Source organism: Tiliqua scincoides, chromosome 4, assembly GCF_035046505.1.
Source record: "Tiliqua scincoides isolate rTilSci1 chromosome 4, rTilSci1.hap2, whole genome shotgun sequence".
In the NCBI taxonomy this organism is placed as follows: domain Eukaryota; kingdom Metazoa; phylum Chordata; class Lepidosauria; order Squamata; family Scincidae; genus Tiliqua; species Tiliqua scincoides.
In genome coordinates this window covers 199,364,228-199,379,325 of record NC_089824.1, presented here as the reverse complement: position 1 = coordinate 199,379,325, position 15,098 = coordinate 199,364,228, and the positions used below count along the sequence as shown (strand labels likewise).

Here is a 15,098-nt window from a genome sequence, read left to right as displayed (position 1 = left end):
ACATCCCATCAGTCTCTTACGTTTCTTCAAATCAGCTCAAAGGAGCTGTGAGTCAGTGTGATCCAGTGATTATTGACTGCTGAGCCATACAGATCAACAGGTGGTCTTGGGCCAGTTGCCATTTCTTAGCTTAATCTACCTCACCAGGTTGTTGTGAGCATAAGTGGGCAGGTTGCAAACTTGAATGCCACCCTGAGCTCTCTTTCATGTGCTTCTTGGTGCAAGGGGGAAAAAATGAGTTAGGCTATGTATGGATCATTTGCAGAAGGCCACTATAGAGATTACAGACCTGTGTAGCTTCAGCAGTAGAGCTGTCTTGTGTGCCATCAGAACATTCACTGTTTTATTGTACAGCAGTGATTTTCCTTTTTCGTCTCCCAGCACACTGACAAAGTACTAAAATTGTCAAGACACACCTTCAGTTTTTTGAGAATTGACAAGACATACCATGCTGTAGGTGGGGGGGGGGTGTTTCACATCCCCCAATGGCCCTATTAATAAATGACCCTCCCCCAAACTCCTGCGGTACACCTGCAGACCATTCACGGCACACCAGTATGTCACGGCACACTGGTTGAAAATGGCTGTTGTGGAGAGGGAAATGCAAGTACTGGGGCTAGTTGTGTCCCCATGCTGATCCACTCCTTGGCCATGCCCCCTGGGCTCTGTGGAAGCAAACACTGAACATGGTGAAGGTTTCTTGCATTTTAGAACTGAAGGCATCGTGTGAATGCAAAGAGAGTGATACTTGGAGAAGTCTATATTGAATGCATGAGCTCTCCCTGACACATTCATGATTCGCTAATGAGTAACAAGGGCCCCACCCCGGATTGTATTTTAAGCAGCTAGCTACTTGAATGCTTGGTTTGCTCATAATTTGCTGTCTGTTCCATGTCTAATGCTGTGGAACAATGTGGGATAATTCCATTCATGGGTAAACAAAGCAGCTGTCTGAGGGTTCAAAGATGACATTGGATGTTTCTTGGAACTCTTACAGGTGCAAGAATGCAGCAGATTAACATCTTGGGGTGGTGTCTCTTACCCAGTTTACACATTCCCTTAATTGGCATGACAGCCTATGTATCATGGCTTATTCATTGCCTTATTAATACATAGCAGCCTGGATAGTTGGTAGAGCTGCTGCCTTGTATGCCTGAAGATCTGAGGCTGCCAGTTTGAAACAACCAGAAGTACCCGAGAACTGATAACACGCTGATATACTGATGAGCTGACCCTCGGTGGCAGAGAGGAGCTGCCGTCAAGTGGCGCGTGGGAGGTGAAGGGCCAGAGAGAGGCCAGACTGGGAAGGAATCCAGCTGGAACGAGGAGTTCTATGAAAGAAGAGAACTATACAATTGTAAAAATCCCTACGGGGGTTTAGAACAACCTGCCTATGTAAACCGCCTTGGATTAAAGTCTGACGACCAAAGAAAGGCGGTATATAAATACCTGTATAAATAAATAAAATAAATTGTGGAAGAAAAAGCAATTCTGACTGAAGAGGGTTTGTGAAGGGGGGCAAAATTTGAATTACAAATATATAAGTGGGTCTTCCTAAAAGCATACTTTGAGAAATGATCTAGTCTAATCTTTCTTGTCATTCTTCACTCTGATAGAGAGAAGCAGTGTTATAACAACAGCTGTGGACCTTAAGAACATATGAAGTTGTTCTGAAATTGAAGCAGACCTTTGTTCCATCTAGTCTAGTATTGCCTACACTGCCCAATGGCAACTCTTGGTTTCAGAGAGAGGTTTTCCCAGCCCTACCTACAGATGCTGGGAATTGTACCTGGAACTTTCTGCATTCAAAGCGTGTGCTCTGCCAAGAGCTCCAGCCTCTTGGCTTGGTTTCAGTGCATTTGTAGGTTTTGGCTTTATAATAGTCCAGTGTTTCAGCTGCACCACAGTAAGGGTCAGGGCAGTCCCTCTGAGAGTTCTGTTTGCACAATTTATTTATCAGTGGTTCAATTTGATCTCCCCCTTGCAGTTTTTCTCTGTTACCATGGCTCACTTGCTGCTTACGAAAAGCATTCTTGTATTTGGTTTCTCACAAAGACACCTTTCCTTGCCATTTCTTTATCAGAACTTCTCCACATACTGCTATGTGAGGTCAAAGCCATTTTTTAAAAAAATCCCTTGAGTAGTTATAATTTTTTAAGTCAAAAGAGCAGGTGGGAACTGAGTTATGCAAAATACGATAAGCAACAAAATGAATACATGGAGCTGTATTTAAAACCAGCAAATTGGGGATGAATTGAATGCTTTTATTTTGTCTTCATTAGCAAATAAAGCTTTTGGTTGTACCCATACTCCAATCAAGTTCAGTGTCGTCATGGTCTCCACCACCCTGTTCTAAATGAACTTGGATCAAGGCATAAGAGGCAAGATATGCTAGTGAAGAGCTTAACTTGGAACAAGGGTTGGAGGAGCTTTCTGTCCTCTTGACAGTAGACCAGGGCCCTGATTCCTCTTGGAGACTAGATCCAGTTAGCTCACCTTGAGCATGATGTTCCTCTGTTCTCAGAAAGGTATACTTTTTGCTCTGTTTAGTTTTTCATACTCTTCCAACAATCTTAATTTTTCTGTTTTCTCAGGGTACAGCTGAGAACAGCTGCATGAGAATAGCTGCAGGGTACAGCTGAAAACAACAGGGTACAGCTGTATCCTCCTTGGGATCTCTCGGGAGATGTAGCTGCATTTCATCACTGATGTTCATGCAACAATGCTAAATTGCCATGCTATGTACAACTTTCCATTTCACCTGGTAGTGTGGCTTATTCTGGACTGTTGAATTCCAGATTGTAGAACAAAAACCTTCTGAATCTTTAAAATGGTTCCAAGTAAACTATTGCAAAGTAGACAAATAGTGGAGGGGAGCCTTTGACAATATGCAAGAGAGGCCCAGGCGCAGGCCTGCAATAAGGGTGACCCAAGTGTGCCTCTGTTTTCATCTGGGAAGAGGGCAGGGCTTTTCTGCTTATTCTATTTCCTTTTCTCTGTTCATGCAACATTCTGCATCCAAGATGATGTACCCAAGACTGTCTTGTGTTTTCAGCCTGAAAATGGAACAGGACCTCTGAGAGGAATTTTATCAGGGGGTACAGAGTTTTTTCAGTCCTCTCCCATGGGGGAGGGGAAAAACAAGATGGAGAGGGAGTTGATAACCACTGGAAAAGTCTTTTGAGTCCAGGTTTACTGGGCTTCCTGATGCAAAGCCCAGGTCCATCTGCCCATGCTGTATTGGCAGCTAGATATATTAATACAGAAAACCAAACACATTGATAAGTCTCTCTAAAACCTTTTAAATATAGAAAATCATTGCAGAAAGTTAGCATTTTAGGCTCACACTAGAATGGAAAGTGTCCTGAGTATACCAAAACTTCTGCAGCAGTGGTAGCTCACTGTTGTATCCCTGAGCTCCCAAACATTCTGTCATGGTAAGTGGATTCACAAGCCAAGGAGTTACTCTAGCAGGCCAGTTTTCTCCCAGATTTGACACTGTGCTCAGGAGGGTCATGGATGCATTTCTTGGCCTGGTGCACATAGCTTGCGGCAGCCACAGCCACTGCATGCCTGCAGTAGTGTCCCCAGAACCCTGTGTGGGCAGTTAGTCCTGGTCAGTGCTTTTTTTGTGAAAAAAAAAGGTGCAGGAACTCACAACTTGTTAATGTTTTATTTATTTTATTTATTTATTTATATATAAGCCATTTTTTATTGGAGAAATAAAATATTTTTATGTGCTTCCCCCCTAAAGATGAACTTACTTCTGAGTAGACATGCATAGGATTGGGCTATCAATCTCCACATCCCCTTCCCCCTAGCTACTTTTTCTACACATGAGGAAAAATACAGTACAGAACATAAGAACAGCCCCACTGGATCAGGCCATAGGCCCATCTAGTCCAGCTTCCTGTATCTCACAGCGGCCCACCAAATGCCCCAGGGAGCACACCAGATAACAAGAGACCTCATCCTGGTGCTCTCCCCTACATCTGGCATTCTGACTTAAACCATTCCTAAAATCAGGAGGTTGCGCATACACATCATGGCTTGTACCCCATAATGGATTTTTCCTCCAGAAACTCGTCCAATCCCCTTTTAAAGGCGTCTAGGCTAGACGCCAGCACCACATCCTGTGGCAAGGAGTTCCACAGACCGACCACGCGCTGAGTAAAGAAATATTTTCTTTTGTCTGTCCTAACCCGCCCAACACTCAATTTTAGTGGATGTCCCCTGGTTCTGGTATTATGTGAGAGTGTAAAGAGCATCTCCCTATCCACTCTGTCCATCCCCTGCATAATTTTGTATGTCTCAATCATGTCCCCCCTCAAGCGTCTCTTTTCTAGGCTGAAGAGGCCCAAACGCCGTAGCCTTTCCTCATAAGGAAGGTGCCCCAGCCCCGTAATCATCTTAGTCGCTCTCTTTTGCACCTTTTCCATTTCCACTATGTCTTTTTTGAGATGCGGCGACCAGAACTGGACACAATACTCCAGGTGTGGCCTTACCATCGATTTGTACAACGGCATTATAATACTAACCGTTTTGTTCTCAATACCCTTCCTAATGATCCCAAGCATAGAATTGGCCTTCTTCACTGCTGCCGCACATTGGGTCGACACTTTCATCGACCTGTCCACCACCACCCCAAGATCTCTCTCCTGATCTGTCACAGACAGCTCAGAACCCATCAGCCTATATCTAAAGTTTTGATTTTTTGCCCCAATGTGCATGACTTTACACTTACTGACATTGAAGCGCATCTGCCATTTTGCTGCCCATTCTGCCAGTCTGGAGAGATCCTTCTGGAGCTCCTCACAATCACTTCTGGTCTTTACCACTCGGAAAAGTTTGGTGTCGTCTGCAAACTTAGCCACTTCACTGCTCAACCCTGTCTCCAGGTCATTTATGAAGAGGTTGAAAAGCACCGGTCCCAGGACAGATCCTTGGGGCACACCGCTTTTCACCTCTCTCCATTGTGAAAACTGCCCATTGACACCCACTCTCTGCTTCCTGGCCTCCAACCAGTTCTCAATCCACGAGAGGACCTGTCCTCTAATTCCCTGACTGTGGAGTTTTTTCAGTAGCCTTTGGTGAGGGACCGTGTCAAACGCCTTCTGAAAGTCCAGATATATAATGTCCACGGGTTCTCCCGCATCCACATGCCTGTTGACCTTTTCAAAGAATTCTATAAGGTTCGTGAGGCAAGACTTACCCTTACAGAAGCCATGCTGACTCTCCCTCAGCAAGGCCTGTTCGTCTATGTGTTTTGAGATCCTATCTTTGATGAGGCATTCCACCATCTTACCCGGTATAGATGTTAGGCTGACCGGCCTATAGTTTCCCGGGTCCCCCCTCTTTCCCTTTTTAAAAATAGGCGTGACATTTGCTATCCTCCAATCTTCTGGTACAGGTGCACTTGTAGCGTGTAGTATGTAGTGTGGCACTACTTCGAGGAGAGGAAGCAGTGAATGGATTCCAAAAAATGGCTTACATGAGTTCCATGTAGTAAAATTACTCTAAGCAACTGTTGGAGTAAGAACAAAAAAGTACTTCTTACACAAGAGGGGTCCTTAGGTGCACATAGAAACAGCTATGTTTGCAAACAAGCGATTAAATATGGTTTAATTCAGGTATCAGAATACTCTGTGTCTTTGGGAAGGCGCTTGGCATGCAATTGTATGTTCTCTGCTGCCCTGAGCAGCTGCTGTGCATTGCTGGAGAGGAGCTGCAAACGCTGGCTGGCGGAGGGCATGCTTGTGGGGGAAGGATGAGGAGGATCTCTGGCAAGGCTGGACAGCACATTGTACACACGTAGAATCCCTTTTCACCTGCCCTTAGCATGTGAAAACAGGTGCAGATATATATCTCTGCCAGGATTAAGAGCCCAATCCTAAGTATGTAGGATACTCTGAAGTAAGTCTCGTTCTAGTCAATGGAGCTTACTCCCAGGAAAGTGCCTAGGATTGCAGCCTAAGAGCCCAATCCTATGCATGTCTACTCAGAAGTCCACTTTAGTGAATGGGGCTTACTGTGGATAGGATGGCAGCCTTAGAGTCCAATCCTGTGCCTGTCTGTTCTGCCTCTGTTTTACTCCCCGCCCTCCTGGAATGCCTCCGAAGGGGAGGGGCCCCTGCAAAAAGGTGCCGGAACTCCGTCCCCCCCGCGTTCCATTACAAAAAAAGCCCTGGTCCTGGTGCAATTGGAAAATATAAGCTTCCCAGGAAACTTCTGGGCCCCCTCCTTTTGCTCCTGTGCACCCTTTTTGACCTTGGGCTTGAGTACAAATTACCTCCTGCACCCATTCCATGGGCCCTGAAAGAGAATGCTGGTTCTCTGCTACAAGCAAGTTGATTGACCAGTCTGATCTGTAGTGTTCTTTTAAGTTTTATTTGTTGTTTTGCCAGTCACAGGGAGGAAATCCCATTCTTAACACAGGAGCTGTTTCTTTCCAGTGATCTGGAAAGCCAAGGGCCTTTGCCTCCTGGGCACCTGAGAGTAATGGATTTCTTTTCCAACTTTAAAAGCTGCTCACCATTTACCCATTGCTAAGAAATGCAGGGAGGGGGGAGAGAGATAGCACATGGGAGAGACAGAAGGTGGGTAAGCTTGGGTTTTATTTTAGGACAAACGTGGGCTTTCCTTCCAGGCTAATGTGATTATCAGCACAGAAGGCAGGTGCTAACTAGCCTTCCACATTCCTCCCCCTCCTTTTGCAAAAATAGTTCTGTTTGTCATTAAGCTGATGTCTTGACTGAATGGCAGCAAAAGTTAGTCCAAGGGTCAAGTTACTGTACAATAAGAGGTGATGTCATTGTTAAGAAGAGCTTTCCCAACTCAGTAGACAGCAGAATTCCAGGGGTTCCCCTCAACTCAGGAAAGTCCTCTGGCTGGAAATTTACACTCTTATCCAGACCTGTGCAAAGGCAGTCTGGCAAATAAAGGCAATTCACCTATCCCTTTGTTGTCCTTCCAGCATCTGCTCTTATGTTGAATATAAGTTAATGGAGCCAAACTTTCTTTATTTGCTTTACTGTATTTGCATGTATGGCTTAGAGCTAAAGAACTAGGAAAACACTTTCCTTCTCTGCCTCCCTTCAGCTAAATGGGGGTGAGATTAATTTTTACTTAGGGCAGCAAGGCAGCTTGAGCTGTCCCTGTTAAGCGATGAACCTCTGGGACAATGCAAGATAGGTGAGGCATGTTCATGAATGAAAGGGCCCCTTCAACCAGTGGTGTACCTAGAGGTGGGGTCTCTGACCCCTACCCATGCCCACTGCCTCCCTGCCCAGAAGGCCAGAAAGGCTATGCGTACCCTCAAAAAGATGTTTCCAGGCCCTTAAAAGGCCTTCTGAGGTCTCTGAAAGGCCTTAAAACATCACTTCCAGTTTCTCAGTGAAATCAGGATGTTTTCAGGCCCTTAGGGGGCTAGGATCACCATTGCTTTCAGTGCATGCAGTGCAGAGCATGCGGTAGGCTACAGGAGGTGTGGTGACCCCTACAGAGCCCTCTGCTAAGCTCCTCAAGGCTTAGAATACTAAAAATTGAAAACCACTTTCGGTTTCATGATTGCAAACCAGAAGTGGTTTCTGTGATCATTTACTTTTTGTATTCTAAGATTTGGGGAACGCTGCAGGCCACTGTGTCCCCTGTAAGTAAACAAAACAAACAAACAAACCCTTGCCCCCATGTTCCTGCCTTCACACCTCCCCTGTCATGACTTATCTCAGGAGTTTACACATGAGACCACTGCCCTACCAGAATAGCAAATGTGGCTTACAGGTTCATGCCAATTAAGGAGATAAAGCAATAAATGAATGAGAACACAACCTCTGCAAATGGAGCAGGTAGTTAGGTAGCATCTCTTGCCTCTGTGGTCTCAGGCTGCTCACATGCAGATCCAGGCCCTAGATTTGCAATGTGATCAAATACAAAACAGCCAGAGTCAAGTAATCACATGAAGTCTCATTGCTGAGCACAAATCTGGATAAGCAGCTGTACTGATCTGGCAACGGATCATAATACTAAACACTGTGAAGTAAGGTCAGAAAGCTCTGGGATGGGTAGGCAGAACTTGGCAGGAATATGCAATCAATATGGCCAAGCCATGCATGGAGAAGGCAGCAGCGCCTCACCTATTCAAAGTTTTTCATTTTAAAAAAACAGGTTCTGCAGGTCTGGATGAGCTCAGAAGGAAGAGGGCATGAACAGAAGTGGTGAGGGCTTGCAAATGCGTATTTCTTGTGCTGAAATTGATTGTGCCGAACAGGCTTTAAAAATACAGTTTTCCTTTAGTTTCCTCTTCTCCCTCAGGATATTTTGCTACTTTGCTGTGCAAAGCGTCAAATGAGAATTCTGAAGCAGCCTCTGACTTGATCGCGTTTTAATGGCCGTTGGGGAAAGCCTCCTTTTTGACGTCCCCTTGAAGAGAGTGTTGGGCTAAATATTGTGTCCTACTTTCTTCCTAGCAGCAGTTTGCAGTCTCAGGGTTTTTAGATTTCAGGGCAATAATGGTTGGCAGAAATCCTCTTTACCTTTACCCCAGCAGAAATGAATGTAGCAATTAAGCCATCAGTTCATGTGTCACAGACTTGCAGGGAAGATTTTGCTGCAGAGGGAGATTCCCTTTCATTTTGTGAGTAGCTTTAAAGAGGGCGTGTAGTACGAAGCATTAAACATTTAAAAGATAAGTGTGGCTCGCTTGCCAGCCTAGTAGCTCAGAAGAGCAGCAAGCAAAGGGGAAAAAACACAGGCTGCACCTGTGACTTTTTTTGCTTCAAAATATTCAGCAGTTGTTAACAACTATCCAGAGAACTTCATCTACAATTTGAGGCTGTTGGGGTTGCAGAAGACAGGACAAGAGAATGGCGCTATAGAAATTCAGCTCCCCAGAAGGCAAGGTATACCCTTGAGGCTTAGATTCTCCTGAAGACTTGAGGTTCTTGAAAGTGTCAAAAAAAACAGGTCTAGCAACAAAAATCTGGTGAGACACTCTTACATTTGACAGCTCTATCGAAAGCTAATGCAGGAGCAAGGAATTCAACTCTCAGCCAAGATAACACCCAATGTGCACTTCATTAAGTTATCCTAGAATTGCTTGTATACATCCAAGAAGCTTCAGCAATGGCTTAAACTTCAGTTGCTGGATTCTTGCACCCAGCCAGTTCCATTCTCAAATGGATTCTGTTGTGACAGGGCCAGCCAGGTTGCCCGTCTTGAAATAAAGCAGATGTGAAAAGGGCTTTGGGCCACGTCATGTTGAGCAAAGCAAGCCACTGGCCTGAAAGGATATCAAGCATGCTAATGAAAAATGTAACCAGCTCCTGCCACGTAGATCAGCAGCTCCTCCAGCAGAATCTTTGCATCCTTGCAAAGTTGACTGCTACTGCACAGACTAAAAGTATCAGTAGCTAGCTCAGTATTTGCTGTGGAATAGTGAAATTGCTGTATGTACTTGCATGTTAAGTACTGTACTATACAAACACAAACTATTATCTGGTGTAGAATTTCACTTTGTAAAGCATTGTCTGTACAGCTGCAGAAACACAAAGTAGTACATTGATAAATCTTAAAAAGCATTGGGATGCTAAACAAGACTTCCAGTGGTCAGACACTGGGGCTTCAGTTTGTTCTGCCCTTACCACCCTCCCCCACAATTAAGTTTACCTATTACATAATTTAGCCAGTATACACCATTTGACAATTTCTTCATGAATCTGAGAGGGGGAGGGGATACATATACAACCCTGGCAAGTGTAACATTAAGAGCATGGGGACAAGTGGAAAGTATCCCTTGCCACTTTCAATCCAAGAACCACTTCTTTCTGTCCTGGGGTGCATTCTGAAAGTAGTAAATAAATTGGCAGGTTTTCAGCATAGTTCAGCCTGTGCCATTAGTCTACCTGTAACCTCACCAAAATGCTTCTGATGCACTACATGGAACTCAAACATTAACCAAGTGCTGGTCCCAGGTTGCTTGGAACCCTGGGACAAAGTCTGCTTTGCCTCTCACCCATGGAACCCCTGGTGGCACATAAGGCTCTACTGCAGTTACAGGTTCAGAAGATTCAGAGCCAAGCCTTGCTAGGTGGTGCCTCTGATTGGTGTGGTCCCTTGGCTACTGCCTTACTTAGCCAACTATTGACACCATACCTGTACATAATACTGCCTCACCTCCAGTCCTCTCCCTTCACCTATTCAACCTTTGATCTTCCCCTCCTACTACCCCTTTCATCACCAAAGCAGTCAAATGTCTAGCTAGGATCTCACCGCACTGAGAGTCCAGGACACAGCATGATGCTCACCCTTAATTTTCCGGTTTGATGATGTCACCTCTGGTCATGACATATTCTCATTCTAAAAAGTGGGTCCGGGGCTAAAAGGTTGAGAACCACTGAGATACAGCATAGCCAGAATTGCTGTTTCAAATTTCAGTGGCAGGGCAGGGTGGAGGAACCATACATTTCAATATGTGCAGAGGAGGATCTCAGCAAGGTTTGCTTTTTTTGTAAATTCAAGATTAAGATGCAGAAAGTAATGCATTTTGAGAGTATTTGTTGAGTTACTATTTTATAATTCATAAAAATTACAGCAATGTTTTTAGCACAGGGGAAACAGTCGTGTTTTTGAAGAAAAGGGATTTGGGCTTTTGGCACATATATCTAGTACATAAATCTGCTTAATGATTCATAAAAACAAATAGATGTAAACCCAGAACATGTTAAAGAAACAATTCAAGAACATCCAAAATATAGTGACACTTGAGAAGTGGTTGTTTTTAAATTTTTACAAAACCCACACTTGCCACAGATGGTTTGAGATAGGGGTGGGATGGGGGGAGAATAACCCCCTCAGAAGTGAAATGGTGTTGTATGTCATTAGTTACTGTAGGTATGTTAGCTCATTCTCTCCTTGTGACAGCTCTGTTACTCACTCTTGTGTGCCATCTCTTTATCCTTAATGAAAGCTATCAAAAAGAGTACACTGCTCAGCTGCAAGAGGATCTTCACCACACATTGAGGAATTTTCAGTTTTTCAAAATGAATTTATTTTTTTTAAAAAGGGTGTTAAGTATTCAGATACTAAAAAGGGATAGAGAGAAAGAGCAACACAATTCTCTGCATAGTTCGCTGGAGATTTTACAAAAAGTAGGTTTTATAAAACAAAACAAAAAATTACAATAGTACAAGAAATCCTTGTATAGAATTGCTTAAGCTTCTTCCAAGCATTTCCAGAGCCTGATTAGTTTTTGTAGCTGATGACAGTCTTTTATTGTGGGCTTCTTAAAAAAAAAAAAAAGAATAAGGAAGATCAAGGCCAACAGAGGAAGCTCCCTTAATGCTACCTCCAGTTCTTGAGTTCATTGTAAAAGGTCAGTCTCCATTCCTAAGACTGACTCCAGGTTCCTGTGTGAGTATCCTCCTTCTGTGCCAAAACATCTACATCATGCATGAAAAAATGGGGGGCAGCTCACAAAAGGGAAAGTTGACTCATATTTCTTTCAAAAAATTTCTCTTGTTAAAAAGGAAAATCAAGACTAAATACACTGTTCACTTAAATTAGTACCTACCATCATTATTGCTATACCAAACCAGAAGAGAAACCAGTGATTTAAACTGATCTATTTTGCCTTGATTATTTTTTTTTAAGTATGTACATACTTGGGGGGTGGGGAAAGACTCTTTATACATTAATATCTTTATATACACACACACACACACATATCTGGTTTCAGCTCCCACACTGAAGCTTCTCCCCAGCTTCGTATATATGTTGTATTTATCACAAAGCTGTCCCTCCTCGGTGGCAGACATTTAAAAAGAAAGCATGTAAGTTGTACAAGAGTCATTGGCACAAAACAGCAATACCCTCCTCCCTGACCAAAAGGGACTTCTCTCCAAATTTAAACTCAACAAAGTGACATCTCTCTGGAAAGAAGAATATGTCCCTAAAACAACTGTTCCAGCTCACTCTATCTCAGAGAGAGAGAGAGAGAGAGAGAGAGAGAGAGAGAGAGAGAGAGAGAGAGAGAGAGAGAGAGAGAGAGAGAACAAACAGCTCTGGGCACAAGAAAACACAATGCAAGATCTGGTGACAAATGACATGTTTTTGTTTTCCAATGTATGACACTATGGGGAAATGGCTCAATCACTGATTGCTTTTCAGGCATTGTTCTGACAGAGGTGGTAAATCTGTGTCTGCGCCATATCATTTTAAACTCCAGGTGGAGACTCCTCCACAAAAAAACAAAAAACAGATTCCCACATCAGAGGTCAGAGAGAAGGTTGTTACGTCTTGCTTCCTCCCCCTCATGCTAGTTTTTTATTTGGAGGAATATTTCATTAGTACAAAGGAGCATTCCAGTGTGTAGACACCCACCTGCAATGGTACAGTCCAGACACAGGTTCACTGCTTCAATGAAAAACATTAACTGAACAAGATTATAGGTGAAGGGAGCATTTGGTCAAAAATAAAGACATACACCTAAAGGGAAAGCCTCCACTTGTGTAGGCTAATTATCAGTTCACATTAGTCATTTCAAATCTCTTTGCTTTAGTAATGGAAGAGACTGGGTTGGACGTGTACTGGTATACTTGGATATTGAAAATGCCTAAAGGAAGAAAATCATTCTGGTCCCAACAGCCCTCCCACCTTCGGGAGGAGAGGTATTATAAAGGGATAGATGACGTGGAAAAAAAATACAGAAACAAGGTCCAGGAAGGCCTCAAACTCCTTCATTCCTGTGTTAACTCTTTGCCCATTTGATGAGAGAGGTTGCTTAAGAGCATCCCATAGGAGGAGTCTGGATTTCAAAAGGGACCAGAATTTGACAGGATTCAAGTCACCAGAGAAAAGGAATTTTCACAACGCAAATACCGAGTCTCATGAGTACACACAGAAAGAGGCCTGTAAGGCATACTATAAATCAGTAAAGCAGAAGAGGTACAGAAAGGCAAGAAAAAACTTTTAACACTGTCTCCCACAATGCATCACACCTTGGCGCAGTGGAGAAAAGAGGCCAGACACTGTCCCTATACAGGAACAGTTGGGGTAAAGTGGGGATTTGGCATGTAAAAGAGCGATTGCTTCAAGGTGGAACCAAAGGGCCCTCCCATTGATCTAACAATGGGATTCTGTTTGATTTTGAACTATTGCTGTGATGCAGTGAGCATTTCTGTGGTTCTAAAAAGGTGCAGATGCTGACCTGACATAAGATGGGAGATTTGGCTCAGTTACGTTAAAAGGTATTGAGGTCCGGTCTTCAGTACTATAAACTTTATATTAGGACTATGTGGGAAAGGAGTTTGTGCATTCATTCATTAAATACCAGATCTCTTCTCCTACCAACAAATAAGATTGCATGACTGAGTGGAGGGAAAGCTTATGAAGTATTATCACTTCAGGCCATTGCTGGTGTCTTCACTCAGCTGTGCTCCATGAATCTCTTGGCAACCATCTCTTATGAAGCCAATGATGTTCCGTGACTAAACCTGGGTCTACATATGTGGTTGAATGAGGTGGTAGAATGGACTGCAGTATTTCAGATCATAAGCAGAGGGTGCCACTGTCTAATTCTTCACTACGTCACTCCCCACAAAGAGAAAATTAGCAAACCAGGGAGAAGTGTCATCGTCTGTCTAGCCTTTTTACCAAACCTGGGTTTATTTTCTGTTTGTAGAGAGTGAATAACATTGGGGAGCATTCAAAAATATGCTGCCCCCCACCTTCAGTTTAGAGTACTGCAGTCTATCTAACAAGTCAGCACATGTCTACCTCATTTCACTGCATGCACATGCAAAGCCTAACTGAAACACTTAAGTGGCACTTTCCTAATACTGTCTCTCCAAGCTGCAAGTATCACACACCTTTCACTCTGCACAAGACACTGGTATCAGCTTTGGGTCTTCCTGAGCAAGCCTTCCCTTGCCCCCCAAACACCTTACTGCTCTAGCATTGAGCAGACTGTGAACAGTAGTTACTGCATGCTCATAAGAGATGGCACCATGGAGAACAGATGCCGCAACTAACAAGTTGCAGTCAGTGCTTATCTACAGCAAATACAGGCTATTGAAGGCAACATCCATATTCTGATTCAAGTTGGTCCTGAATGACAGTTAATCAAATAATTAAACATATTCTGACCTTAGGGAAGGAGGTGTTTTTTGTGTTTGTTTGTTTTTTGGCACATCAGAGACCATCCAAAACATGAGACATGAAAAATAAGATGACCAAGTGATGGCAGAAACAAAAGGCTTGCAAGCCAACAGCAATGAATTCCAGCTATGTAAAATTGCAACAGACATTACCTTTAAAATCACATGCACTTAAGTCAACATCCAAAACCTCTGAGCCAAAGCTCAGATGACTTAATGGCTATATACAAGAGCTATTTTACAACTAGTAAGAAATTCTCTTAAGAAAAGATACAGGTGCACTGCAGAAGGGCTTTCAGTACCACGTTGGCAGTAACCATTGCAACAAAGGCAGATCCATTTACATATGGCTTGGATTGCTGTTTCTTCCCAGGCTTCCGTTTTCTACCCAGAACTCAGTAATATGTATCTTTGTCAAAGGTGGCTGGCCACATCAGAGAAGATTGCTGGATCGCCTTTCCTAACTGGATTACCATTTCCTTGTAACTGTTTTGCAAGAATTGAAAAATCCCCTTCTGAAGACAGGCCCAAAAGCCATCTGAAACATCAGTTCGAGAGATGGGCTGTTCCTTGGACTGCAGGCTTGGAACCACAGCAGTACCGATCAGCCTCAACACTGAGATACATATTGACGCCTACGCCCTACTGAGAACAATGGGAAAAGTTGTGGCTAACAAGTTCTACTGATTGTGATGGGACTTCAGGACAGCCTGTGGATTCGGGGCATATAGCGTAACCATTAGCTGTACAAACAACTGTTCCCATCTGTTTGTTTCAAACCTTGTGAAATGTGCTGAGAGAGAGAGAGAGGGATAAGCTAAGAATGTAAAAATATAGATGTCAGTAAAAGAAATCTAGTGTATGTGTACAGTGGCAAAGTAACAGCTGAAAGTGTACCTTAAGTACAAAGAGAGTAGAAGATTAAAGCAGTGGTCCACATCTCAGTAA

General features: G+C 43.5%; 1 protein-coding gene across 3 annotated transcripts in view; it reads left to right on the top strand.

Annotated features, from left to right (window-relative positions):
* The window catches only part of BLCAP (BLCAP apoptosis inducing factor), a 38,473-nt gene extending 23,375 nt beyond the window's left edge, over positions 1-15,098 (top strand). For 2 of the 3 annotated variants that reach the window (XR_010794429.1, XR_010794430.1), the window contains one exon: positions 14,571-15,098. The gene's annotated coding sequence lies outside the window, so the exon portion shown is untranslated. Of the gene's footprint in view, positions 1-997; positions 1,448-14,570 lie in introns of those variants that run through there. The other variant, XR_010794431.1, reaches the window with a different exon arrangement.